The sequence below is a fragment of the Lactuca virosa genome, chromosome 3 (genome assembly GCF_052849685.1).
Source record: "Lactuca virosa cultivar CGN04683 chromosome 3, Lactuca_virosa_CGN04683_v6, whole genome shotgun sequence".
NCBI classification, from domain to species: Eukaryota; Viridiplantae; Streptophyta; class Magnoliopsida; order Asterales; family Asteraceae; genus Lactuca; species Lactuca virosa.
In genome coordinates, this window is record NC_136428.1 from 361,004,762 (window position 1) to 361,031,612 (window position 26,851).

Sequence of the window (26,851 nt, forward strand, 5' to 3'; positions counted from 1 at the left end):
TGATTAGTGGAGGGTGGTTAGCAGAACGGATTTGATAGGACAACTAAATCTCATTAAAATTATAATGTTATTAAAAGTACTAGAACCTTTCTTTTAAAATCCCAAGTCTAGTTGCTTTAGAAAAAATGTGAATTAGTATGCTACCCATGAAATTGCACATTACACTTTATAAGTCGTTAGTGAAGCATGTGTGGTTAACCAACACACTAATATGAACTAATAAAGAGTTATAATGGGTATCTCATAAATTATCATTGTTGATGGAGCGTGTGTGGTTTACCAGTACATCAATTGGGATGATAAATGACAATGAGGTTACCAAACACATTTGCATGGTTATTCACATCTTGTTTGTGATCCTCGATACCACATTCATAAATAGAAGAAAATAATCTGAGATTAAACATACCATTGAATAGTTTCAATGAATCTCAAAAGACCTAGGAACTTCATTTAATTTCATTTCTTTTCTGGTGGAATTGGTAGATCGTCATTTACCTACCTTTATAAAATTTACAATTAGATTACAACATCCCTTTTCTAAGTTGTGAACTATATACTTGGGTCCTAGCCTTAATATTTTATTTTGGGTTACTATATTAAGGATTATTCTTATCTAACTAAAACTACCTTCTTTTTATAGATGTCTACTCCAACTGATGCTTCTACTCCCTCTTCCTCCAACCACCATAATCCTCGTTGTTGTCAATTTTCTCAAAGGTGACATTAGATGACACTAATTATAATGACTGGATACGTAACATAAAGATGGCCCTTAGATTCGAGAACAAGGAGTATGTCCTTGAGAAGGAACTTATTGAAATCGACGAAGAGAAGGCCACTCATGAAGAAATAGACTCCTACAAGAAACACTATGATGATGCGAAAAAAGTTGCTTGCATCATGGTCGATACTATGTCCCCTGAGTTGCATAGGTTCTATGTGGACTACTGGCCGTATGAGATGAACAAGGACCTTGTGGAAAAGTTCCACAAGTGAGCTCGTCAAGAAAAGTAAGAAGTGGTCAAAGCGCACATGGATTGCAAGCTCAAAGGGTGAGAGTCTGTCTGTGGCCACGTGCAGAGAATGCAACGATATGTGGAGCGCCTTGTTAGCCTAAATGCAAATTTTGATGAGGAGTTGGCTATTGATATAGTGTAACACTGGAATTTAGTATGATTATATTTAACCCTCTTATTCAAAGCATTTCATTTTTTTTGTCCTTGTAGATAGTACGTGGGGTGTACCACAGAGTACGCTTGGCATACTAGTTGAGATTTGAACGTGGGCATCGACCACGTACGCTGGGATTATGTGGGTTACACTAGCAGGGGAAAACCCTAATTTTTAGTGTTTCTGCCCTATTTAAGCTTCATTAACTCACCTCCTGGACATTTTAGACCAGTCTCCACCCTCTGACAACCCTAATTCGTCCCTTTGCCTTGTGTGGTGCTCTTGTGCTCTTGTTTTGAACTTTGGTGGGTTTTGTGCATCTTGAAGATGCAGAAGAAGAAGTTTGAAGACTCATTCCTTGGAGGAGAGCTTAGAGATCCATATTTAGCTATATTTTTGGTGACTTTTGAGGTATAAAGTCCCTACCTTGTCAACTCCTTGCATTGATCTACTCTTTAGCTTGTTTATGGTCATTTTGGTCCCTTTTGGTTGGTCTTGATGAGCTAAGGCTGTTTTAGAAGCTAACACTTGTAGATCTGGACGTTTTAAGGGTCCCTTAAGCATAAAAATGCAATCTTTATGGTATCTATGGACTCATGCATGTGTTAAGTCATTTTAAGGTCTTTTGAGCTCTAAGATCCTTATTAAGCCATGCATGCATGTAAAGTTGCCAACTTTACGTGATAAACCATCTGAAGGAAGTCAGATCTTGTCACACCCCCGAACCAGAACGGCGGAAACGTCCGGAGGCGGGTGACGTCATTGTGCAGTATCATAACAATTGAATATAATTGAAACATAGCAAATCCAAACATCATACATAAAGATAACAAACTTACATTGTTTTACATAGTGTTTATGTTCTCAAATTACACAAAACATACATTAGTAAGTAAACTCCAACTACATCAAAATAATTCTACATCTGCGTTCCACTAACCTGCTTACTGATTTCCTGAGAATACAAGTCGTTTGAAAAGCATCAACATAAAATATGTTGGTGAGTTCATAAGCATTTTGTATAAAAATCTGTGAAAGTTAGAAAACCAGAAAATCCAATATTTTCTCGTCCCAATAGTTTTAAGTCTTGTTTCCAATCACGTATATTTGCTTGTGTGTTTTAGTTTATCGTTTTCGAAATCGTATAAAATTGTTTCCTCCAGAAAATCCTATATTTTCTGATGTACAAAATAGTAGTCTTAAAACCCTAAGACTTGTGTGGTAAAAGCTTCATTTAAAGTATCCAAACAATAGTTGTTTATAATCGAAAAGTGTAACTTGCGTAAATTTCTAAATAACATTGTTATATTCTAAGTGAGTCGTTATAACCATACTAATATGACGGAGTGCCTGTCTAGACGTTCTTCAGGCGCCGGTTTCGTTTAATACATTTGTCACCCTAGACTGGCCGGTCAAGCTGTAGCGAACAACGAAGGTGCGGGGTGTCAACCCCATATAGATCTATACACAAATTCCCACTCCAGGAGACTCTGGTTATAACTCTTATAGGACTTTAAAAGTACACTAATATATATAGGTACAGTGAAGATGCGGCTGACTAGAATACTAACAGATATTTGTGAAAATAGTTGAATTCCGTTATTTATTAAATAAATAACAATAATTGTACTCGTTGACTAGATATTTCGTTTTCGTTTGTTGAAAATAATCCACTTTGAATCATATTTGTAAAAAATGACCAAATATTAGCGATGTTGGCAAAAAATGGCCATTCTTTTTATAAATTATCAAATAAGACCCATATTTGTCAAAAGGTGTCATAAGTGGTGCAAAACTATGTGAATCGTTAAAAATGACCCATTTATTCTAAAATGCTCATTTTAGACTTATATTTAAGAAAATGTTCAAAAAGGCCCTTGTTTATCAAAAATTTCATTTTTGGTCCCTTAGAAATTGAGATGTTCAATAATTACTCAAATTTATCCCATGTTCCAAAATGATCCTTATATATATTTATATGGCCAAAAGTGGTCCCCAAAATATTATTATTTCCATAATTTAACCACTTCCAAAATATTTTGTCCAACAACTTGTTTAAGCAAATTTTGAAGCAATCCTTATGGTTTTTGTCATAACTATTTGTGACTTATATTTTTTAACATACTAGTTCTTGGTTCTATATACAATTTGTAAAATATGGTTCAAGCTCTTGAGACTTGCACAAGATTTCGAGTTCTTGGACTAATTCATATGGAGTTTTCATAAGTTTAGTACATATAACTTAGCATAAATGCATAAAAAGCAAATATATCAAGATTTAAACAAGTCTTTGACTTGTATCCTCCCCCCAAAACAATGAAAACTCAAAAATAGGGGTATGAAGCTCACCTTGGGTAGGAGAATGTGTGGGTGAAGAGATGAGGTGAGAAATTGGAGCCTAGAACACTTGATGTGTTGGATGAACTTCTTAAGGATTTTTGCTAGCATAAGGTTGTTAACACATAAATTTATGTGTGAGTAGAAGAATCATAATAGCTAAATGTATGAAGCATTTACAAGGCATGAATTACTTACCAAAATCTACGAAGAATTGTGAAGTAATGTGTAACTCCGAAAATTTTCAAAACAAAATTTTCATTTAAAATCACATAATTCTCATAACACATTTCAAAAAAATCTCATTTATTTAATTTACAATTCGCAACTCCATAATTGTTTGGTTAAAATCCAGGATCCTCAAAAACATAACTCTTTCACTGGTGTGTACAATCAAGTCGGTGCCTTCCCGCGATCCTGAGAAAAACCTGAAACACATAACACATAACACGGTAAGCACGAAGCTTAATGAGTTCCCCAAAATACCACACACACAACTCATTAGCCACTCTAGGCTATATCACTGTAAGACCCTCCGGTCAATGTGTCTCAGTGGGACCCTCCAGTCCCACGGTTCGTTGGACCCTCTGGTCCGGTCTGTAAAGCTCCGCATAACATAAATCACAAAGACATAATGAACAACATAAAACATAAGGTAGGATAACATAATACTGAATGTCAGCACATAAGACCCTCCGGTCACACATAAGTACCACTCTAGGTAAAGTATAGTGAGAAAACTCACCTTGCAAGCAGCAAGCAATTATCTTCGAAATCGAATCTCGAACTAGCCACTGCCCTACACATAGGGTAAACATCTCTAATTAATACTCGATTCTCGACTCTAAGTAACCAACTGTTATTCTTCTCTCTCTAACTTTTGAATTGGGTAAAAGACCATTTTACCGCTCCATGGTCTCCATTACTCATGTCGCCCAAACCCTAAAGTCAACAGAAGTCAAACTCGAGTCAACAGTCCATGTTTGACCCGACTCATCGAGTGCACTCTTGTGACTCTTCGAGTCCCCTCGTTTCCTCAGAAGTCTCAAGGAAGTCCAGCTCAGCTCGTCGAGTTGACCCCAACTCGCCGAGTTATCGCACCAAACCCTCACCGACTTGTCGAGTCAGGCCATGGACTCGACGAGTCCCTTCCATCAGATTCATCATTCAGACGATTTAAAGCAGATCTATCACTCCAAACACTAGATCTACCATCCTAAGGGGAGATTGTCACGTAAAGCTGCAAACTTTACGTTTAAACATGGCATATAAGGCTCATAATGCCAATACATTCTCCAACAAGGCACCAAAACACAATAACTCTTTAAGTGACTGAATAAAGCTTGAGCCTTTGGACCCTCTGGACCTCACAAGGTCAAGATCTGATGTGTAGGCCTAGAAAGGGACTCCATGTACTCATATCTCAACAAAAAGGTGATAGAAAACCCCATTCATCAAAACATGAGATCTAATCACCACAAGGAGAAAGGTGGGAACTTTTTACCTTCTCCAGAAGCTCTTGGACGAAATAACACTAATCCACTGGACCCCATCTTGTTCCTTGATGAATCCTTCCTTCCTCTTCAAAAGAAATGTACCAAAAGACCCCAAAATTAGCTCATTTCACACTCTCTAGCGCAAAAGGATGTTAGGGTTTACTCTCAGTGAAGGTGAGCCGCAAATGATGCTATAAGTTCCCTTATATAGGCCTCAACCCCCGGGAAATTAGGGTTTCCCTACCCAGCACGTACTCGGTGAGTCAGCTCTCTGACTCGTCGAGTCCACTCATTAATTCCACACTGTCAACTCGGCCCCACTTCGCGAGTCGGACTCATGACTCGTCGAGTCACTCTATAAGTCTCAAGGTTAAACATACATTTAATGTATCCGAAAATCCGAATGTTACAATTCTCCCCACTTAAATTAGATTTCACCCTCGTAATCGCTTCTCAACGTCACATAGATCGAACCAAAAACCCGAAAAGCACCACCGAAAGGATCTCATACCACACAGCTAAGTTCCTCCATGGACACCTGAAACCAAACACGAACTCCCAAACCCAGAAGAGGAAATACCCTTCAGCCGCTACGATACCCCTTCCGACTTTCCAGATTCTGGAAACTCTAGTGGCCTGTCTCACTCCCAGACCGCCCTCTCAAGATATCACCATGTTATTCCCTCCTCGAATAACAGACCCTGATAACTCACTGCCCCTCTGATTCTCTCGTTGCGACTGATAGAAACAAGCCAAAGCCTAAAAATTGGCTACCTATCACTCATACCAGACATACTAAACGATCCATATCATACTCCAAGGAACAAAAGGGTCACATTACACCAGAGACCCACCCACTATACTGCAATCGAAACCCATCTGAACAAAGAACTCTCGACACCCTGTCCTCAGACACAAGAAAATGATCATGCTTGCTCAGAAGTATCCTATGACATCTAACAATCATATGCCCTAACTCCCTATCAATTATCCCTTTCAACACTGAGCACCAGGTCAACTCCCGACCCCACAGTGGAACCTCCAAAGGTTACCCATTGCATGCCCCAAAACGTCTCACTGAATTCCTTCTCCCAACAACTATCTCTGCCCATTGTGACGCACAAGTCATGAGGTTCGCTTTACCCCAAGCGAATACTACAATCCCAACTAAAATAGTCTCACCCTCGACCTCTGTCGTCTACTACTCATTAGTTCCCTGCGTCTCGCGGTCCTTCCCATACAGACGAACTGACCTACTCAGGTCTAAGACATCAGATGACACACCATACCCCTCAAAATGGAACCCATCTCTGAATCCGGAATCTCATTCGCCTACTCAATTCACCACTAAAGCTAAACTCAAACTCGAGAGTCTGGTCCGACACAGAATTAGAGCCACTCGTCCCAATGAAGCACTCAACTCATGACCCATGATCTGCAACCCACGCGTACATCACTTCCCCAATTCCTTTCGACTGCGATAAACACAACTTAACTTAGAATATAACGATTCCCGACAAATATGGAGACCCCAGTCCTGCCCCTGGTCTGACCACCAGGTTCCCGAAACTCAAAGAATAAGGCTACCCAAGCCTACAAACTCTTCTGTGTTATGCTCTGACTAGCGAATAATCTGGCTCCCCGTAGTATCATAACATTCCCTCTCACTAACTCGTGAAGGCTACGGCTCCCCGCAGGCCTACGATACTCTCTCACTGACTCATGAATACTGCAGCTCCCCGCAGTATCACAACACTCTCTCGCTGACTGGTGAACACTACGGCTCTCCGTAGTATCACAACACTCTCTCACAGGCTGGTGAACACTATGGCTCCCCCTAGTATCACAACACTCTCTCGCACTGTCTCGCCATGGGCTCACTCCATGGTTTTCCCCCTGATAATCCGAAGTGATTACTCCCACTCGGATCCACTCTCCCTCTTATCACCCCATAATATCCTCCTCGACTCATCACCCCACTGAGTTCACTATCGAATACTCCATGGATCAACATAGATAGGTACACACACCCACCCAGGTTAAGCATCACCATTCCTGACGACAACCGTCGTGACCAACACTTTTTCTCGCTGAAATTCACATTCTTGGATACTCTCTTTTGATGACAATTAGCTGAAGGGCTCCCGCTGGAACCATAGTCAATTGATACTCCACTTGCCATCTCATAACTCAAGTCTCAAAATAATCCGAAATTCAGGGCATTCTACTCGGATACCTCAGCACACCATCACAGAATTTCACGATGTCTTGCCTCAACCACTGATCTCCTACTTCTGACATCATACTCAAATACAACTATACATTCTTTCAGAATCTCACAACTGATCTTCCTCTCACACAACTCGTAACTTCGGATTATTCCAACTCTCAATTGAAACACGGAGGAATCGTCAATGACTCAGAATACGTTGACGAAAACCCGAAACTCCCTCTTCTATTGCTTAAAACCCATGCAAGAATACACATACCGACCCTGAAGTTGGTTGCCCAATCAAAAACCCATACATTGAACCAGAAATTCTCAACCGCCGAAACTATCCTGACGAGCCAACCACCTCAAATTTACCATTACAACCTTGAAGAATTCCTAACCACCACAAGGTCTTCGACCAACGGCCACCTGCCATGGAGACACTCCTCCCTTCCTGAATACGTACAACATGCATTATCTCACTCTGCACCTCGCCTCGACCACCAATAACTCTGGTCTCATGTATCCGTACCGCAGGTCACTATATCCAATCCTCTAACTGCTCTTGAACAAATCTCTGATACTCTCAATAAAGTACCCGGTTCTCCCCCACTCAGGGCTCGAACCATCACCATTTGGCACACCAACCATCTATTCTACAGACTGTTTCACCAGGTACATTACACTTACTCTTGGAAAGTACCACAGAACACTCGATGATCTTCCCGATAGGGACAAAGCAACTCCAAACATCCCGAATCTCAGATAAATTCCTCGAAAACTTCCCAACGTGACTGCCTCTAGTCATCTTGAATGCCTCATTCCGACACACCGCCGGATACTCCGACTATCCCGACACAATCTTGACTCTCAATCTGGAAATAATGCACTACCACACACCTCATTTCTGATTCCTCGACTAGTTTCCCAACGTCATTCAAATCTCATACCGACACACTACCAGACATCTCAACTGTCACGTAGTAGTCATAACTCTCAGTCTGAAAATTAATGAAGTATCACGCTCCTCATCTTCGACTTCCCAACCAACGTCCCATCATGAGAATTATCATGATAATAGAGACCTTACTCCCACACTTGATATCCACCATAGACGATGAGAGCCACCGCCCCAATATACTCCTCTTGATCACCTGACACTGCTGCTAACATATGCCCTACGATACTCGAATAGGGTATATCCTTGTCCTTGACCATCTCAGTCCCAACTGATGACCCTATCATACTATAATATTACCTTGCGGCAGCCATACTGCCCAGATACTCTGGTGAAAGATCGCAACCAAAGCTACCCCACAGGGTTTACCTTAAATCTCAGAAACTGAAAACTCAATGGCTCTTCTTCTTCTCGCAGGAAAAGGAAATAGCACAACTCTGGTCATCAAAAGTGACGTCTCCACTATCGGCCGATTGCTCAACTCAGACAGTAATCCTCCATAAAGCACCATCTCTACTCATCCCTGAGTTTTGCGACTCCAACTAGCATCTCACCAAAAATCTCTCGGAAACTAACTCGATTTCCCTCTCAAGGTATGCTCCCTTGAAACTCGTTCAACATGGCCCTCTGGCCCTACACTCTATCACCTCTAATCTTAGTCTAATCAATCACAACGGGAAAACTGGCAAAACCAGAAGTACTGACTGCCTCAAACCATGGTACTCGAACCATGTAATCATCTCTCGATCTGCTGCGAATCATTGTACCCGAACCATGTTATATCCTCTCAATCTACTATTAATCATGTTACCCGAACCATGATATCTCCTCTCAGTCTACTATGAATCATGGTACTCGAACCATGTTATCTCCTCTCAGTCTACTACTTAGAACCTCTGGAACTCTCCATGTTTCGAGTACGGGTCCTCTGATTTCAGTAGTACGGGCCCATACTACCTGCCATATCTACCCATACTTTCCACACGGATCGTCCCAGATTTTCTAAGTAGCTGCTCAACCTTCTCAATCACCAATCCTGTTAAACCTGCTCGCTCCCCAGCGAATACTCTAATATATCAGCGTACTCATCTGACTAAGGTCACTCCCTAGGCTCTTCCTAGGTTCTCACAGTTCTCTGCCATCAGCTGCTGAAGAACTCCTTATGATGCCAACCATCTACCTCCTGAATATCGTCATATTCACTTAGTAGCTGACTCCCATCATCGAGAGTTCCACAAAGCACGAAGCAAGCAACATTCGGGCATCGAAAAATCTCCACCAACATGTAAAACCACTCTAGGTTACAACTCTATTTGCTCTACTCACACTCAAAAGGTGTCACCATACTCAAGCAACTCTACCCTACGCGAGTATCTAACTACTCTCTCAGTAGGCTCCTCCAATGCTCATCTAGGTATCTCTCCTAGATTACTCCTCTACTCAAAGCTCTATCCCTGAAATATTCCTGCTGGATAATCTTACTCCGCACATACTCAAAGCACATCACAGATAGAAAAAATTCCTAGGCTAAGGCATCACAAATCAGGTGACTCTAGCCCTAAAATATGAAATACCTAGCCTATCTCCTAGCATGCATCACTAATATCTCAATAATAACTCATAACACAAATAAGTAAGGGTACTTCGGGAAATCACCGTTCGGGCTCTGGTTGATGGTACACACTGCTCCTTCTCATTTTCTCTTAAAAACTGTTGCTCGTTTTAGAAAAATCATTTCTTTTGAAATTTTTTCTCAAATCCCCAGTTTGAGTCCAGACATACCCGAAAGTGTATCCAAATCCCTCAAACCAAGGCTCTGATAACAACTTGTAATACCAAAAATTTTCAAAACAAAATTTTCATTTAAAAACATATAATTCTCATAACACATTTCACAAAAATCTCATTTATTTAATTTACAATTCGCAACTCCATAATTGTTTGGTTAAAATCTAGGATCCTAAAAAACATAACTCTTTCACTGGTGTGTACAATCAAGCCGGTGCCTTCCCGCGATCCTGAGAAAAACCTGAAACACATAACACATAACACGGTAAGCACGAAGCTTAATGAGTTCCCCAAAATACCACACACACAACTCATTAGCCACTCTAGGCTATATCACTGTAAGACCCTCCGGTCAATGTGTCTCAGTGGGACCCTCCAGTCCCACGGTTCGTTGGACCCTCTGGTCCGGTCTGTAAAGCTCCGCATAGCATAAATCACAAAGACATAATGCACAACATAAAACATAAGGTAGGATAACATAATACTGAATGTCAGCACATAAGACCCTCCGGTCACACATAAGTACCACTCTAGGTAAAATATAGTGAGAAAACTCACCTTGCAAGCAGCAAGCAATTATCTTCGAAATCGAATCTCGAACTAGCCACTGCCCTACACATAGGGTAAACATCTCTAATTAATACTCGATTCTCGACTCTAAGTAACCAAATTTTATTCTTCTCTCTCTAACTCTTGAATTGGGTAAAAGACCATTTTACCCCTCCATGGTCTCCATTACTCATGTTGACCAAACCCTAAAGTTAACAGAAGTCAAACTCGAGTCAACAGTCCATGTTTGACCCGACTCGTCGAGTGCACTCTTGCGACTCGTCGAGTCCCCTCGTTTCCTCAGAAGTCTCAAGGAAATCCAGCTCAACTCGTCGAGTTGACCCCCAACTCGCCGAGTTATCGCACAATCAAACCCATCGGGACAAACCCTCATCGACTCGTCGAGTCAGGCCATGGACTCTGCGAGTCCCTTCGATCAAATTCCTCATTCAGACGATTTAAGGCAGATCTATCACTCCAAACACTAGATCTACCATCCTAAGGGTCGATTATCACGTAAAGCTACAAGCTTTATGTTCAAACATGGCATGTAAGGCTCATAATGCCAATACATGCTCCAACAAGGCACCAAAACACAATAACTCTTTAAGTGACTGAATAAAGCTTGAGCCATTGGACCCTCTAGACCTGACAAGGTCCAGATCTAAAGTCTAGGCCTAGAAAGGGACTCCATGTACTCATATATCAACAAAAAGGTGATAGAAAACCCCATTCACCAAAACATGAGATCTAATCACCACAAGGAGAAAGGTGGGAACTTTTTACCTTCTCCAGAATCTCTTGGACGAAATAACACTAATCAACTGGCCCCCATCTTGTTCGTTGATGAATCCTTCCTTCCTCTTCAAAAGCAATGTACCAAAAGACCCCAAAATTAGCTCTTTTCACACTGTCACAACTAGCATTTTAGCTAGGAAATTCTATTCTTGTGTAATCATTCAACCATTGTATAACATATACTCTAAGTAAATATCACTCAGTGCTCATTTAAATTCACCTCTCATGTTCAACAAAGAGTCTGAAAACCCTAGGAATTCCGGTTTAAGTCTATATTGGACTAGGATTTCCTTATTGGGCCTAATGGACCAATAAGCATTCAATTCAACTATTTTGGGCTTGGAAACCCTATTTGGACTCTAAATGGACCCAATCCACAAATCTATAACATCTATGACCATTTGGGCCTAGAATGATTCATTCTAACCCAAATGGGCCTTATTGGGCCATAACTAATCCAATTACCCCTAGTAAGCCATAAATCCATTCTTTTATGCCATTTTGGGCCATAACCTACCTTAAAGGCCCAATGGGCCGAAAAGTAATTATTGGGCCTCATAATTTCGAACCAAGGCTAGAAATGGGCCAAGCTAATCTACCCTCCTTCTCTTTAGCCCATTTTCGGCCCAAGTAAAAAAGAAAAAAAAGAAAAGAGAAATGGCTAATTATCTAAGCCATGCCATCTCACTAATACATGGAGGTAATCCATGCAAATTACCTACTAAACAAATACCCAATCCCATACATCTATGCATCTATCACATCTTAATCTCTCTTCCCTCTCTCTTTTTCTTCCTCTCGTCCGAAGGTAAGCACATACACACACACACACCAAACTCTCTCAAACACTCACAAGAACACTCCTTCCTTTCCCCTCTAATTTTCGAGATTTTGAGCATCTTCAAGAAGGTTTTCACCACCAAAATCATCATTTCTTGGTAAGTCTTTACATATCCAAGTTATATAACTTCATTCTCATGTTATATCACTCCTTCTAAGCAAATTTTTGGTGATCATACTCCTAGAAACTTCATAAGCTCGAAAACTACTTCAAGGTGTTGCTAGGACCAAAAATCTCTTCATCTCTTCTTCAAAACCGAAATATCAAAGCAAAGGTGAGTTCATACCCCCTTGTTTTCGGGTTTTACATGATTTTTGGGGGAGAATACAAATAAAATGTGTAGATCTATGTGTTATATGCCTGTCTTATGTGATTTCTTAGTTTATTTTGTAAAAATGTGTTAGATCTTAACATATCTTGACCTCTTAAGCAACATTAAGTAAAAAGTCTATGAACTAAGACATCTTATACATCATATTATCAAGATAAAAGTGTTTATATGTTTAAGACATAAAAACTTAAGGCAAAAACCTTGTTCAGGGTCAAAATTGTCAAGAAAACAAAAGATAAGGACAAAAAGTGACATTTATGTTTTTATAAGGATCAAACAGGTTCTACTTGTATAAAAATGGATTTTTATGATGAACATGATTTCCAAAGGGGAAAAAATGTAAATTTTAGGTTAATGGGCCAAACATTTGGGCCTCACGGTTTTGGGCCCAAATTTGCAAAAAAAAATGAAAATTTTGGGATTAAAAATGTTATTTGACCAAAGTTTGAGTCATAAATGTAAATAAACCAAATTTAGGGGTGAAAATAACATTTCTTTCTAAATGGGACCAAAAATGTAACTTTTATCAAAATTGGGCCGAAAGTGTCAATTTTTACAAACAAGGGGCTGAAAATGCACTTTTCTGCAAAACTGGGTCAAAAATGTCAAAATAAATTTTTTTTGGACTAAACTCGTGAATTTCTATGCATTTGGGACGAAATTACAAATTTTTATAAATTATGGACTAAAGTGTTATTTTTACAAAACTTTGGGCCTCAATTGAAAATTTGAGGCTTATTGACCAAAAATGTCGTTTTTACAAAAAGAAGACATTTTATAATCAATTTGGTAAACCTCGAGCTAAAACAAACAACGAAACAATAACGAATGGACGAAATACATCGATAACAATTTTATTGGGCCTAATATTCACGTTACATGGCCAATGGGTCGTAAGGGCCCATTAAAATGTATATTGAGCCCAATATCTTCCATGACATGTTTATTGGGCCTTACGACCGATGTACATGTTAATTTGGGCCTGAGCTATGGGTCACATGTTTGTTGGGCCTTGGTGGTCCATTTACATGCCTATTGCGCCCAAATTACCCTCTTACATGTTATTGAGCCTTTGTAGTCCATTTACATGCTAATTCGGCTTGGACTGAAATTCACATGCTTAGTAGATGGTAACTATACCTTTACATAATTATTCAACTTCGTATACTTATATATGTACCTTTGGATTTGATAACATACAACATACACGTAAACATTAAACATAGTACGAAAGGTTGAGAATCTAGTGAGACGTGTCGGTTGGCACCTTTGAGTGTATAATCGTAGCCTGTAGTTATAACCAGAGTTTCCTGGAGGGAGAGCGGGAGTTTGTGTATAGATCTATACGGGGTGACCCCCATGCCTTAGTTGTTCGCTACAGCTAGACTAGGCCAGTCTAGGGCGACAAAACCTTGAGCAAATACTGGCATTTGGAAAAATGCCAAGACAGGCAACCTAGTCATTATCATGTATGGTTATAACGGCTCATATAGAGATCCAATACCAATTTAACATTTTGGAGAATAACCCTTCGAGTGTGTCAAGACAAAACAACTTATTTAACGATACAAGAACCTCGACATTATTATAAATCAGAAAATATCGGATTTTCTGGGGAAATATTAATATTCAACCATCACTTACCTACAATACAAAGAAATCTAAACTGCATTCATATATGTTACTACTACGAAATTGACACATGCATCTATACTTGATTATCACATCATTTTCAGACATTTTACAGAAAATATCGGATTTTCTGGGTTTTTACGAAAGATACAAAGACTTTTATTCAAACATACTTATGAACTCACCAACATTATATATGTTGACCGTTGTCAAAATAACTTGTATTCTCAGGTAATCGTTAAGCAGGAAGATTTTCAAGTATGTATGGTTTTATTTTATGTAACATCACTCATCGTACTATTAATACTTTGAACTTATGTAATTTATAACAATGTACTTGATGTGAACAATGCTAGTTGTTATATGTAATGTTGGGATGAATGTGTTATGTTTCATGTATATTCATTGTGATGATAATTCAATTGTTAGTCACACGAGCCCCCAGACGTTTCCGCCGTCTGGTTCGGGGGTGTGACACACACTCTCTAGCTCAAAAGGACGTTAGGGTTTACTCTCAGTGAAGGTGAGCCGCAAATGAGGCTATAAGTTCCCTTATATAGGCCCCAACCCCCGAGAAATTAGGGTTTCTCTGCCCAACACCTACTCGACAAGTCAGCTCTCTGACTCGTCGAGTCCACTCATTAATTCCACGCTGGCAACTCGGACCTACTCGGCGAGTCGGACTAACGACTCGTCGAGTCACTCTATAAGTCATAAGGTGAAACACACATTTAATGTATCCAAAAGTCCGGATGGTACATAATGGATCTTGGAGCTAAGTCTTGAGTTCTTGGGAGAGTTCACAGAAGGTGAAATGAAGTTGTAGAATGAGAAATGGGGTTTACGCCCCTTCATATGGGATAAGGAAAACTGATCAGATGTTTGCTTGGTTTATTGTTGGGTAATACATAGTGTTACTGAGATTTGCATTAGAAACTTATGCATTACAGCTAATAATCACTGTAATCACCTTTGAATTGGGAGGGGTTTACGGCTTAAATGGGCCTTAAACTAAGGTTTACGGTCTAAATGGTGATCCACTAAGTAGTTTACGGCCTAAAGGAGGTTCCTCATGGAGTTCACGGTCAAGACTCATGCCTTAAAGGTGTTCACGGTCAATGTTTGGTGGCTTAAGGTGGTTCACGGTCAAGATGCTCCTTAGGGAAGTGTTCACGGCCAACTTATGACTTCCTAGGGTGGTTTACGGCCTTGGGTGCTTCCTAAGGAAGTGTTCACGGTCAAGAATGCACATGAACTTTAATGTAGTGGTTTATGTTGATAAGATCAATATCTTGAGGTAACTTAAAATTCTTATTTGCTTGGATTGACTTAGGAGACTTTAGGGTAGTATAATTCTCAAAAACATTACATTACCAAAGAATAATAATAGTATAGCTATAACTATTACACATACGAGACTCCTTTGGCTTGGTTTTTGGACTTGAAATTTTCTAGTTGTGACATCATCCCCCCGTTAGAGGGAATTTCGTCCCGAAATTCTTTAGGAGTGATTCTTACGAACTCGCGAAAAGGTGAGGGTATTTTTGCATCATCTGATCCTTGCGTTCCCACATGAATTCCGGTCCACGCTTGGCATTCCATCTAAACTTCACGATGGGGATGCGACTTTGTTTCGTGCGCTTAACTTCTCTATCCATAATCTCGATAGGCTGCTCAACGAATAGAAGGTTCTCGTTCACTTCAATCTCATCTAGTGGGACTGTGAGGGTTTCGTCTGATAGACACTTCTTTAGATTTGACACATGGAATACGGGGTGTACATTACTAAGTTCTGCGGGTAGTTGGAGTTTGTAGGCTACCGGACCGATCCGGACAAGGATCTCGAATGGTCCTATGTATCGGAGATTTAGTTTACCTAACTTTCCAAATCGTATCGTCCCTTTCCAAGGGGAGACTTTTAATATCACCCGATCCCCCACTTGGAATTCTAGAGGCTTTCACCTTTTATCTGCATAGCTCTTTTGTTGGTCCCGCGATGCTTGGAGTCGTGCTCTGATTTGGATTATCTTTTCCATTGTTTCTCGAATAATCTTGGGTCCAGTGAGCGTGCTGTTGGGTGTTTTCCCTTTTGCCAGCTGGGTGTCTCCCACCTCAGCCTCACAGAGAGGCGATCTGCACTTCTGGCCATACAAGGCCTCAAAGGGAGCGACTCCTATACTCGTGTGGTAGCGGTTGTTGTATGAGAATTCGATTAGGGGCGGGTGAGTATTCCAAGATTTTCCAAAGTCTATTACACATGCCCGGAGCATGTCTTCTAGAGTCTGAATGGTTCGATTGCTTTGGCCATCAGTCTGAGGGTGGTAGGCAGTGCTCATATCTAGTTGGGTTCCCAAAGCTTTCTGGAGCGACTGCCAAAAACGAGAGGTGAATCTGCTATCTCTATCAGAGATAATAGATATGGCACCCCATGGAGTCTCACTACTTCCTTTAGGTATATTCGCGTTAGTCTTTCCATCTTGTACGTCTCCTTTATTAGCAGGAAATGGGCGGATTTTGTTAATCGGTCAACGATCACGCAGATAGCATCCAGACCGTCTGCCGTCTTGGGTAATTTGGTTATAAAATCCATTGTTATCCTTTCCCATTTCCACTCAGGTATTTCGGGTTGTTGAAGTAGACCCGAGGGTTTTGATATTTCACTTTAACTTTGGTAGAAGTGAGACACTTGCCTACGTAAGTGGCAATCTCCGCTTTCATATTTGGCCACCAATAATGTTGTTTGATATCCATGTATATCTTATCGGAACCCGGATGGATATAGTACCTTGTTTTGTGAGCCTCATTCATTATCACGTCTCGGAATCCACCGAATGTGTTGGAGGCTCTTGTGGTCTGTGCAAATGGTGCAATTTGTACCATATAGGTAGTGCCTCCAATTCTTTAAGGCGAAGACCACCGCTCCAAGCTCGAGGTCATGGGTGGTATAGTTTACTTCATGGGTCTTTAGTCGCCTAGATGTGTAAGCTATCACCTTTCCGCGCTTCATAAGCACACAGCCTAACCCTTGATTAGAAGCATCGGAATACACTACGAAATCTTCCGTTCCCTCTGGCAAGGACAACAGTGGAGCACTGCAGGGGGCTTGCTTCAGGGTTTGGAAGGCAGTTTCTTGTTTGTCATTATAATGGAAAGATACACCCCTTTGGGTGAGAGGCTTGGCGATTTTGGAAAAATTATGGATGAACCTTCGGTAATAACCAGCAAGGCCTAAAAATTGTCGGATTTCGGTTGGGGTTCTTGGGGTTGCCCAGCCCTCAATAGCTGTGATCTTACTAGGGTCCACATGTATTCCCTCTTCACTGACTACATGTCCCAAGAATTCCACTCTACGAATCTAGAACTCGCATTTGGAGAATTTTGCGTAAAGCTTCTCCCCTCTCAAATTTCCCAAAATCCGTCGTAAGTGCTGGCTGTGCTCTTCCTCATTCTTAGAGTAAACGAGTATATCATCGATGAAAACAATCACGAAGCTGTCGAGAAACGGCCGACAGACTGGGTTCATCAGGTCCATAAAGGTTGCGGGTGCATTTGTAAGACCAAAAGGAATGACTACGAATTCGAAATGCCCATAACGGGTTCGGAAAGCAGTCTTTGGGATATCCTCCTCTCGGACCCTTAGTTGGTGGTATCCGGACCTTAGATCTATCTTGGAGATGTAGCTGGCTCATTGGAGCTGGTCGAATAGATCATCGATTCGAGGGAATGGGTATCGATTCTTGACAGTAAGATTATTTAACTCCCGATAATCGATGCACATTCTGAAAGGTCCGTCTTTCTTCTTGAAAAACAGGACCGGAGCTCCCCAGGGTGAAATGCTCGGCCTGATGAATCCTTTGTCGAGAAGTTCGCTTAGTTGGCTAGATAACTCTTGCATCTCGGCAGGAGCTAACATGTAAGGTGATTTGGCGATTGGAGTGGCTCCAGGTACAAGATCGATTCAGAACTCGACCTGACGCTCAGGGGGAATTCCTGGAAAATCCTCGGGAAATACGTCGGGAAAGTCACGTACTTCTGGAATATCGTTAATGTTTTTCTCCTCCTTTTTTTTATCCCAACAAGAGCGAGAAAGGCGTGATTCTTTTTATGCAAGCACCTTTATGATTGGATGCAAGAAATGAGTTGGAGGTTTGTGCCGGGTTTATCGCCATAAACTATTAGGGTTTCGTTGTTGGGAAGATGAAGGCGAATGACCTTCTCGTGACACATAATTTCAGCATGGTGGGGGCTTAACCAATCCATGCCAATAATTACATCAAAGCTCCTAATATTGACAGGCATCAAATCGATTGGAAATGAGTGATTATTTAATGCTAATGTTCACCCTATGTAGATATCGTTGGTTGATTCTATTTTACCATTGACCATTTCGACCTTAAAAGTTTCGTTCAATTTGTGGGGATTTTGATTGAGTAGGTGTTTGAATTCGTGACTTACGAAGCTCCGCTCAGCACCACTATCAAATAAAATGCTTGCATAAGAGATGTTGAGGGGAAACTTACCAGTCACTACAGTTGGATCTTGCACTGCCTCTCCTTGTCCCATGGCTAGGACCCTTCCTGCGTCCTGATTGTTGTTCTTGGGGCAGTTGCGTTTAAAATGGACGGTTTCTCCGCACCTGTAACATGCACGGCTGGCTCCGGTGTTGTTGTCATTGGGCTGCATGTTTTGTTATGGGGGCATCCTGCAATATCAGACAGTGTGCCCTTTTCGATTGTAGTTGGTTCATTGGAAGTCCTTGCATGCCCCGAGGTGGTGATAATTACACTTGTCACATTTGGGATTGGAACCCGCGTATGACTTGGCAGGTGCTGTCGTGGTTGAGGCTGGGGCGGGTGGATCTGGTGTGGATGGAGCGGTAACAGAATGGACTGCTACTGTCTGTGGTTTCTTGGACGGCCTTTGTCACACCCCCAAACCAGAACGGCGGAATCCTTCGAGGGCAGATGACTTCATGTAGTATCGTAACAGTTGAATACATAGTAAAGAAAGTAAACCAATCATCATATATATAATTTAAAAGTTACATCGTTGAATAATACTTGTTTCAAAACAAATTACAATATGATGATAAAATGAGTTTTAAACTGACGCCTTAGCGTCACTTCTCCAAAAGCTGAAGTTACCTGTATTACTGAATCCCTGAGAAATACAAGTAGATTTGAAAGAGTAGATCATCATTTAAGCTGGTGAGTTCATAAGTATTTAATGTTAATGTTTGTATAAATCTGAATGAAATTGTTTGTATATGTTTGAAAACTCCTAGAAACTCCTATATTTCCTACTAGTATAAAAGTAGTCTTCTACCAAGACCCGACTGATTTGAATGTTTGCTTTTAGAAATCCCATGTTTTTCCATAAATGTGTGGTAGTTTAAAGTTCCAAAACTGAAATGCAAAAGTGTTTTTCATGCCTAGAATAGTAGATTTATGTATGTATAAAATCACTAAGGCATTTGATAACCCCGTAAATCAACGTGTTTTTAATACTCCATGTGAGTTTTATAACCATTCTATTGACCCAGACTGCCCGTAACAACGTTCTTCAGGCGTTGCAATGTTATGACGATTGTCATCCCAGACTTGCCAGTCTAACTGTAGCTAATAGTTTAGGTGCGGGATTGTCAATCCCGTATAGATCTATACACAAGAATCACGCTCTCCCTACAAGAGATTATGGTATATAATACAGGACTTTAACTGCATACTTGAAAGTACGTGAAGTTGAATGTCTCACAAAACTTAGTATCAAATAGATTTACGGATGAAAAGTCCATTTGTTCTTGTATATGAAAGTATTCCCTTGATATAGTATTTATAGTATGTGAAATCTCATGAATATCTAGTAAACTATACCTATTATAGTTTTTCCAAAAGTGTGATTCGTTTGTATGTAAACCCTAGTGTAGTGTCGACTTTGTATGTAAAGTATAACATTTGTAATAACATTATTGAACATTTATACTCAAAATATAAACAAAGTGTTTCATATTTACTTAACAACATGTTTTATCTCAAAAAGGACCAAGTGTTCTCATGATATGTTGTATGTGAATGTTTTTGTATGATAGTTATCAATCACATATGATTGATTATAACAAAAAGTATAACAAAAGATTTATGTTATTCACACGAGGATAATCGTGTGTTTACTTGTATTTCCCCCCTTAAAAGTGTATAAAAGCATTTATAAAGCATTTGAAAACTTAGTTATAAGGGTATGAACTCACTTGATAGAGTGAAGATGGTGAGATGAAAACCGAGCAGAACTTCGACAGGAGAGAGCAGGTTTTCTCGAGATTCTCGGGAATTCTCGAGAGTGTAAGACCTTCCTTCGAAACTTAGATGCGAAGAATGGGGCTTTAGGATGGCTTCGGGGGTTAACCCTTTCCAGGGCGAGACCTTTAATAGCACACAGTCCCCGACCTGAAATTCCAAGGGCTTTAGTCTTTGTCCGCATAACTCTTTTGTCAGTCTCTTGAAGCCTTTAGTCGTTCCCGAATCTGAACAATCCTCTCAGTTGTTTCTCTTATGATTTCCGGGCCCGTGAGAGCGCTGTCAGGTACTTGTCCCTTGGCTAGTTGTGTGTCACCCACTTCAGCCCAGCACAGTGGTGATCTGCACTTCCGGCCATAGAGGGCTTCGAATGGAGCAACTTTAATGCTGGAGTGATAGCTATTGTTGTATGAGAATTCGACTAGTGGTAAATGGGTATCCCATGCTTTACCAAAATCGATTACACAAGCTCTTAGCATATCTTCCAAGCTTTGTATGGTCCTCTCACTTTGACCGTCGGTTTGTGGATGGTAAGCGGTACTCATGTCTACCCTAGTTCCCAGAGACTTTTGCAGCGACTGCCAGAATCGCGAGGTGAACCTACTATCTCTATCAGAGATAATGGATATTGGTACACCATGCAGTCGTACAATCTCTCGGATGTATGTTCGAGCTAGCTTCTCCATCTTGTCGGTTTCCTTTATGGGTAGGAAGTGTGCGGATTTTGTTAATCTATCGACGATTACCCAGATGGTGTCTAGCCCACCTGCTGTCTTGGGTAATTTGGTTATGAAATCCATGGTTATCCGTTCCCACTTCCACTCGGGTATTTCGGGTTGTTGTAGTAATCCTGATGGCTTTTGGTACTCTACCTTGACTTTGGCGCAAGTCAGACACTTGCCCACATAGGTAGCGACCTCTGTTTTCATGTTCGGCCACCAATACAGTTTATTGAGGTCCTGATACATCTTGTCCGAACCTGGATGCACGGAGTATCGAGTCTTATGAGCCTCATTCATGACCGCGTCTCTGAATCCACCAAACCTCGGTGTCCAGATCCGATCCATGAAGTAGCGAACTCCGTCGCCCTTGAGTTCAAGATTCTTATCCAATTCTCCTTAAGGCTTCACTCGTCACATTCTCTGTTTTCAAGGCTTCCCTCTGAGATTCCTTGATTTGTGTGGACAGGTGTGAATGGATTGTCATGGTTAAGGATTTCACTCGGCGGCCCGAGTATTCCTTTCGACTAAGAGCATCAGCTACCACATTCGCTTTTCCTGGATGATAACGAATTTCACATTCGTAGCCATTCAACAGTTCCACCCATCGTCTTTGCCTCATGTTGAGTTCCTTTTGATTGAGGATGTGTTGAAGGCTCTTGTGATCGGTAAAGATTGCGCATTTTGTGGGTAGAGATAGTGTCTCCAAATCTTTAAGGCGAAAACGACTGCTCCTAGTTCGCGGTCGTGTGTAGTGTAGTTGACCTCGTGTGTCTTGAGTTGCCTCGAGGCGTAGGCGATGACCTTTCCTCGTTGCATTAGAACACATCCAAGACCTTGATTAGATGCATCACAGTAGACCATGAAGTCTTTAGTTCCTTCTGGCAAGGATAATATAGGTGCGCTGCATAGTGCTTGCTTCAGTGTTTGGAATGCAGCGTCTTGTATTTCTCCCCAATTGAAAGTTACGCCTTTCTGGGTCAAGGTGGTAAGTGGTTTAGCAATCTTCGAGAAGTTTTGTATAAATCTTCGGTAATAGCCAGCAAGGCCCAAGAATTGTCGGATTTCCGTTGGGGTTCTTGGTGTGGACCAGTTCTCTATTGCCTTGATTTTGGAAGGGTCCACGTGTATACCGTCTTTGCTAACCACGTGACCTAGGAAATCTACTTTCCGAATCCAAAATTCGCACTTTGAGAATTTTACGTATAGTTTCTCTTTTCTTAGAGTTTACAAGATTCGTCGGAGGTGTTGACCATGTTCCTCTTTACTCTTTGAATAAATGAGTACATCGTCTATGAACACGATCACAAATTTGTCCTGGAATGAACGACACACTCGGTTCATTAAGTCCATGAACACTGCCGGTGCATTTGTTAATCCAAAGGGCATCACTACAAACTCGTAGTGACCATAACGAGTTCGAAAGGCTGTTTTGGGAACATCTCCTTCCAAGACTCGTAGCTGATGATACCCGGATCTCAAATCGATCTTCGAGAAATAACTCGCTCCTTGGAGTTGGTCGAACAAGTCGTCAATGCGTGGAAGGGGGTATCTGTTCTTGATAGTGAGCTTGTTGAGTTCCCGGTAATCGATGCACATGCGGAAAGATCCATCCTTCTTCTTTACGAACAGGACTGGCGCTCCCCAAGGTGAGAAGCTCGGTCTGATAAATCCTTTGTTGAGTAGTTCGTTTAATTGGCTGGATAATTCTTGCATCTCAGCTGGCGCTAGACAATACGGCGACTTAGCTACTGGGGTAGCTCCGGGGATTAAATCGATTCTAAACTCGACTTGTCATTCTGGTGGGACTCCTGGAAGATCTTCAGGGAAGACATCAGGAAAATCGCAGACTTCTGGAATGTCTTTGAGGTCTTTCGCTTCTTTTTCCCTATCTACCACGTGGGCTAAGAAGGCATGGTACTCCTTACGCAGGTATTTTTGGGCTTTAACGCAAGAGATGATTTGTAAATTGGTACCGAGTTTGTCACCATAAATGACAAGAGTTTTGCCGTTTGGTAGATTTAGGCGAACGGCCCTTTCGTGACAAAGTATATCGGCATGGTGCAGGCTTAACCAATCCATACCGATGATGACATCAAAGCTCTTTATAGTGATCGACATTAGATCGATTGGAAAGGAATGCTCGTTTAGAGTTAGTGTGCAGCCTATGTACATATCGTTTGTGCTTTCTGTTCTACCGTTTGCCATTTCTACTGTAAATATCTTATTGAGTGATTTAGGGTTCTGTTTTAGTATGTGTTTGAATTTATGACTCACGAAACTCTTCTCCGCACCACAATCAAAGAGTATGCATGCATAAGCGCTATTGAGGAGATACGTACCCGTAACCACCGTGGGATCAGCTATTGCTTCGTTCTGCCCTATTGCCAACACTCTTCCCATGCCGCCAGCATTCCTTTCTTTAGGGCAGTCTCTCTTGTAGTGTCCAGCCTCACCGCACCCATAACATGCCTGACCTACACCGAGTCCAGGGACTTAGGTGATTGGTCGTGCCGGTGCTTTACAGAAACGGGCAGTGTGCCCTTTCCTGTTGCAGTTGTTGCAGTGCATCTCCCGACAATTTCCGTTGTGATGGAAATTACATTTGGTGCACTTTGGTAGGTTCCCCGCATATTGCTTTGCTGGTGTAGGGGTAACAGGAACAGTAGTGGGGGTAGTAGCGGCGTGGACCGCCACTATCTGTTGCTTCTTGGCAGGTTCTTGTGAAGACTGACTCTTCCTCTTGTTCCAATACTTCTTCTTGATGTTGTTGTTGGTACTGTTGTTGTTGTTGTTTCCTATGGTTTGCTCCGGAATCGCAGTTGCGAAGCCTTGGCAGACTCCATGGTCAACGAGAGCTTGTGCCAACTGTTTGGCACTATCGAAAGTGATGGGTTTGGAAGCTAGTACACTTCCTCGAATTTGGGGTGACAGTCCCCAGATGTACCTCTCGATCTTCTTTCTCTCTAGAGCAACCATCCCTGGGCAAAGGATTGCCAAATCACTAAACCTGTTGGTATAGGTTGTGATGTCCGAGCCTACCATAGTCAGGCCCCAAAGTTCCTGCTCTAGCTTTTGTACTTCTCCCCTTAGACAGTACTCTTGCATTAACAATTGCTTTAGATTCTCCCAGCCCATAGAATTTGCCACTACCAGAGTTAGTGACTTGACATGGCCATTCCACCACGTCAGAGCTCTCTCGGAGAATGTACAAGCAGCAAATTTTACCTTGCTCACTTCCAGACATGCACAAATCTCGAAAACCGCTTCTGTATTCTCTATCCATTGTGATAGAGCCATTATCCCTCCAGATCCATTAAAAGATATGGGCTTGCTATTGGTGAAGTCCTTGAAGGTGCAGTCCCCTGAACGACCCTGACGTTGGCCATTCGTAGAGCTATTTACTCCCCCTCCGGACCCATTATTACTTATTTGTGCCATTGCTGCTGTTACTGGAGCTGTTACTGCAGCTGTTACAACAACAATCAAGGCGACGTTATGTGTTGATGGAGGTGGTGGTGGTGGAGGTGTCGTGTTGTTGACACGGAGTGCAGATCTACGGGGCGACATCGTTCTGCTAGAGAAATAGAATGAAGAACATAAGTCTTTAATGATTGGAAGCTGTGTGTTAATAAATTTGTTATTTTCGTCAATTTATGAATTTGACTGACCTACCTAAGGTTTAGAGCTTGTTTCATAATAAAAGTTTGCATAATGATAGATAGACTTATGAACCTGAGTGGTATTCAAGGAATTAACACACAAAGAAATTTCTTCATATATATTAAACAATACGTTGTGTTACATTTTGAAGTTAAGAAAATTTCGACCCCTCTATGGGTGTCCGATACAGAAGTTAAGGAAAAGTAAGACTTTTAGCCGAGTTCCTATTCTATAACAAAATCTTTGAGATTCAAGCAAGTACTATTTGCGACGTAGGTTACGCTTGGAGCTCGACTCCGCGTCTGATTGCTTTGCTTCCATAAGACGCCTATCAAACACGGCTTGATGTTCCCTTATTTCAGAAAGGGCTGAAATCAGTTGATCTTGGAATGTGTCGGCACGGAGTTGGGCATTTTCCTGCAACCTGTCCAGTCGACGGATGTCGGAAGTGTGAACTTGTACTTCCATGTTGACTTCCCGAATCCGGTTTGCTTGAACCCCTAATTGATAGGACTGGTTGGCTAGTTTTCCCACCATGACTGAGAGTGCTCGGTCGGCTGAACCTCCACCCCTGATGTCGTAGAAATCCCGACACATACCATAGGGAGGACGTAATCCTTGCTGTCGGCTCCAATGGTGAATGTGACTTCCCCAAATGGGAGTTGGTCCCTGAAAGTTTCCCCTAAATGCGGGAGGTTGAGCGACTGGTGGGTTGATTACTTCTGGTTCTGAGTCTGTACCGGAGTCTTCCCCTTCCTCCAACTCTATAGGTTCCTCATCTATCTATCCTCCATTGCCCTGATTCGGGTAGTAGGGATCCCCTGGTGGGTGGAATCCAGCCATTGTGTCTATGCGATAATAGAGATATGAGAATTGTCTAGAAATTAAAACATGTAAATCTAAACATGTAGGTTAAACTATTGCATTTACCAAATACTCCTATAGTATTTAAGTTGGTACGTTTGATACTAGTGTCATTTTGGGTAAGTTTTGACTTGTTGTTCACTACGACCATTCCTCGACATACATTAGTCCGATCTCGGATAAATATAGTTGATCAGGCTATATTCGTCCCAAATCCGATTACATATTCCGAGGCCTAGTCGTAGTGTCCAACTTGTCTTAATACTTCTTGTATAGTTCTACTATGAAAATGACTCGTTGTATGCATGTATTTGTGCTTTTATGACCCAAATAATTTAAGCTATATGAAACGCGGTTTAGGTGTAAAAACGTTTTGTCAGAGAGTTTTAGTCCCTATGCATTTATAGTTTGTATATCTTATGTGGTTCGATATACTTAGTTCACTATAAACAATGCTCTGATACCAATCTGTCACACCCCCAAACCAGAACGGCGGAATCGTTCGAGGGCGGATGACTTCATGTAGTATCGTAACAGTTGAATACATAGTAAAGAAAGTAAACCAACCATCATATATATAATTTAAAAGTTACATCGTTGAATAATACTTGTTTCAAAACAAATTACAATATGATGATAAAATGAGTTTGAAACTGACGCCTTAGCGTCACTTCTCCAAAAGCTGAAGTTACCTGTATTACTGAATCCCTGAGAAATACAAGTAGATTTGAAAGAGTAGATCATCATTTAAGCTGGTGAGTTCATAAGTATTTAATGTTAATGTTTGTATAAATCTGAATGAAATTGTTTGTATATGTTTGAAAACTCCTAGAAACTCCTATATTTCCTACTAGTATAAAAGTAGTCTTCTACCAAGACCCGACTGATTTGAATGTTTGCTTTTAGAAATCCCATGTTTTTCCATAAATGTGTGGTAGTTTAAAGTTCCAAAACTGAAATGCAAAAGTGTTTTTCATGCCTAGAATAGTAGATTTATGTATGTATAAAATCACTAAGGCATTTGATAACCCCGTAAATCAACGTGTTTTTAATACTCCATGTGAGTTTTATAACCATGCTATTGACCCAGACTGCCCGTAACAACGTTCTTCAGGCGTTGGAATGTTATGACGATTGTCACCCCAGACTTGCCAGTCTAACTGTAGCTAACAGTTTAGGTGCGGGATTGTCAATCCC